The 3797-nt window shown below is 40.3% G+C and overlaps 2 long non-coding RNA genes across 2 annotated transcripts; both read left to right on the top strand.

Moving 5' to 3' along the window:
- Positions 1-502: 502 nt before the first annotated feature.
- On the top strand, positions 503-1393 carry LOC119294026. The gene is made up of 3 exons (XR_005143302.1): positions 503-640; positions 745-844; positions 1359-1393. It is a non-coding gene; the product is annotated as an uncharacterized LOC119294026 (long non-coding RNA).
- A 428-nt stretch (positions 1394-1821) lies between these two features.
- Positions 1822-3702, top strand: LOC119294025. The gene is made up of 3 exons (XR_005143301.1): positions 1822-2245; positions 3095-3199; positions 3296-3702. It is a non-coding gene; the product is annotated as an uncharacterized LOC119294025 (long non-coding RNA).
- Positions 3703-3797: the final 95 nt, after the last annotated feature.

The following is a 3797-nucleotide window of genomic DNA, read 5'->3' as shown; positions in this document are numbered from 1 at the left end:
TCGGAGGGAGAAGGTAGAAAGCGATGGCGAGCCTGCGCCTCTGGGTGGAAGCAGCGGGGTTGGTCGAGCAGTGGATGTGGTCGGGGTCAGCAGTTGAAGGAGGCTCGTCGGCCGGAGCAGCAGGAGGTGATTCAGGTTTGCCTTCACCTCCTCACTCTCTTCTCCCCCTCTTGTCTCATGGATGGTTACGCTGACTGCAGGAGCACCTCAAGGAGTGGAAGGGAGAGGTCGTGCAGGACAGGCCAACAAGAGCATTAGAGCAACGAGGATAAAATATTTGATCAGCCCTATATCTTCTTCTCGATGCAGCCCCACATAGGTAACTTCTTGCATCTCGGGGAAACATTGCCAAATACTTACTGAAGAAAGTGTTCCCTTTCTTGTTCCCATTGCTCGATAAGCATGCTCATGTTTCTCTCTCTCTCTCTCTCCATTTGGATGTCACTTATTAGACCATTTAGTACTTGCTGTTCCATCGCTGAGTGTTCCCTTAATGGCACTTTAGGTATCCTGGGGTGATTCAAGATGCTCAGGTGTATCACACTGCATGGTACACAGGTCAGTTTTGCAGGCTGCTCTGAGATACACTGATTTAGATACAACCACATGTCTGCAGCAATTTCTTACTCTCGGTATAAAGGTACTTCTTGCTTTCTTTTTTTTCAAATGCACTCCTGCTTCACTTCAACTCCCAACTATAGTTGCATATCTGCTATATTCTTGATTCAATTAATTCTGTACTAGACCAGCTCATGGTGTGGGAAGCATCTCATATGGTTCACCGAATCAATTGATGAATCTGAAGCGATTCAAGAGGAGGAGCAAAAATTGTTTATGCCTATAGGTTGTCCGAACGACACCTTTAATTCTAATTACCTTGTTTGTTCTCCTTCTGTGTGATATCACTTTGTTCTGTATAGTTGTCACTGGGACATATATATTACTTCTTGCATGAATCATGGATGTATGAAGACATGAAGTCAGATATAATATAAAGCAAAATGCATATGAATACTTTCAAGACATATCTTTATGTTCATTTACAGGAAGATACATTATAATAGTATTAATGGGCGCATTTGTCCACTAATATGTTCGTTTAATTTGGTAACCAATGTTTTTCGTCTCAAGTACCATTAGGAACATTTGGTAGATAATTATTTTATTCAAGATGCAACATGTTGTTCTGATGTATTTTGCTCTCGATATTCTGTAAATGTTTTGTATACTTTGTTTTGTTACAAGCAAACATGTGGGTTTATGGTTGCCTCATTTCTATATGCATACTTTATATACGTGTTGATGATTTTGTGGTAGTAAATTACTAAGTCTTCTCTTTATATTTTGTCCACAAGAAGTGAAACGGAAGGCCATGAACAACGCGTCTCCGGGAAGTGAATTTTATGGTGCCTTGCATTCTGCTCATTTGGTGCAATTTTAAATCACAAAGTGGAGGGGAGAGGTCTGGCTGCTACTGATGGGAAATGGGTGCCTCTCCAGTCAACCGAGCGACGACAAATCCAACTGGGAAGGGCTCTGTGGTGATCTTCATGTTATCAGTAACTGTTCATGATTTTCCTGGCTAACAGTTGTTATCTTTCAAGGCTACGAGTTTAGCCCCGTATGCAATACAAAACATTCAAGCAAATAATTTGTGCTTTATCTTTTGAAATGCGTGTGCAACATGTTTTTTTCTTTTTTATCCAAGCTACTATGCAAAACTGTATTGTTTAACGGCAATTTGGTTCATAGGAGTGAGCTTTGTGGGACTAGGATAGTACATGCATGTGCAGTATTACAGATACACAATTAGATGTTGAATGATTCTTATTTGTAGTTATCTGAAATATTACTTCCTGACTTTAAATTTACCTTCTTTCTTTATCCATGTACAAGCTCAACACATGGTGTTCTCTTCTTGATTCCTGTTGGAAAGGAAGCCATGCGTCGGTGTACGGCAACGATTCGGGTGCCTGCGGCATGATGGCGCTGCAGAAGCATGCAGCGTTCTTCGACGGCAAACAAGGATGCATTTGTTTTCCACTCAGTTTCTTTTTGTTCCCTACACTTTTTCTCAGAGAGATTTCTCTAAGTGATTCTCCGTTTGATGTTCGTTGATTCTGTCTCACGTACAATTTATCCTCCTTGCATATCAGCATTTTGGGCCCTCGGATTTGGATTTGATGCAGCCTCCACAATGAGTGCCACCTTCATCAATGGCGTCCTTGGCCCCCAGAAAAAACCGGTAATCCTTCGACAGCAAAATCATACGTCTTTGTCTATAGGAGTTATTTTCTCTATTGAGTTTAATGTTCCTGGTTAGTTACTTATCTTGCGACTGCAACGTAACCTTGCTTTCCTGAGAAGGCAAAACAACAATCAACAATGCTTCATTTTTCTGCGATTTTGAGCTGATAATTCAGTGATGGCATGATAGGCTAGCTACCTAAGCCATAAAGTTGTTGCGTTGAAAATTACAGCATGCGTGTTTGAGAGAAAGGGATGGTAAATAGGGGACTGGAACAAGTGGAGAAGAAATTTATTAGTTGATTCTCCCATCTGATAGAAACTGCCTCATGAATGTTTATTTATTTAGTGATCATATGTGAGATCTGAACATTGAAGAGCAACAATGGACATAAGTGTTAGATGAGTTTGGGAAGACATGGTTGCAAATGGAGTATTTTCACGATGAGCTCGGCTCCTGAAGGCATGATGCCTCATTTCGATTCTCTTATCTTGGTGTGTTTTTATTTAGAAAATTAAGGCATGATGCCTCATTTTGATTATCTTATCTCGGTGTGTTTTATTCAGAAAATAAATATTCTTATTTTTGCTTTTTAGGGCTATAAAAAGAGAAACCTCCATTGCTGAAAATCTTTTAAAGAGATCAAGGATAAAAAAAAAATTCCAAGTAAAATGTGCTTTACTGCCGTATTTTTTATGCGAACCTTCTTCTTAATCTGTGTTGGGACTTGGGAGAAAGATGTTGCTTTTTTGTTCAGAAAATGTTTATTAGATGAAAATACTCGGCATTTAAAGTTTTTTCTCCAAATGTTTTTGTGCGTGCAAATATAATCTGATTTCATTGTAGCCAAGCCAATGGATATGTGTAGAGGGCCGCAATGAGGCAGACGGCAGCGGGTGGCAGCAATAGGGGTTGACGGATGCTCCGAGACCATGAAGAGCCTATTCAATGGTGTATGGCCTCCCTGTTCATTTTTTGGGGGTTCCGTCTCCAGATTGGTGTGATATAATTCTGAGTTGTTGTGCGTGCGTGTGTTGTGTGATGCAGATGAGAAGGATGACATAGCGAATGAGGATTCCGACATGGTAGCTCCCACAATCGCGCAGTTGGAGAGCATGCACGAGTTCGGTAAACTATGTATTCTATTGGTATAGCTCTGAAAGGTTAGGATGCTTTGGGTCGCGGCCTGAACTATGTATCTGTGGATATTATTACACTTTCAGCATGCTATTTCCTATTTTTTAGACATCAATTTCTGTGAATTGTGGCTGAACTATGATACTTTAGGTTGCATGCTCAACTATGTGTAGTGTCATTACTGCTTTCTCCCCTGATTGTATTGTCCTTGCCATGTTATCCCCTAAAGGCTTACTCTTGCCATGTTATTCCCTAAATTATTACTCATTTCTTCTTTTGCCAGTGCTCCACTTATGCATCATGTATTTAGTACTCCCTCCGTCCGAAAATACTTGTCGAATAAAAATGAATGTATCTTAAACTAAAATATGTCTAGATACAACCATCTCTCCGACAAGTATTTTCGGATGGA

The sequence above is a fragment of the Triticum dicoccoides genome, chromosome 4B, assembly GCF_002162155.2.
Source record: "Triticum dicoccoides isolate Atlit2015 ecotype Zavitan chromosome 4B, WEW_v2.0, whole genome shotgun sequence".
Classification (NCBI taxonomy): domain Eukaryota; kingdom Viridiplantae; phylum Streptophyta; class Magnoliopsida; order Poales; family Poaceae; genus Triticum; species Triticum dicoccoides.
The sequence above is the reverse complement of the archived record's forward strand: the minus strand, read 5'-3'. Positions and strand labels throughout refer to the sequence as shown.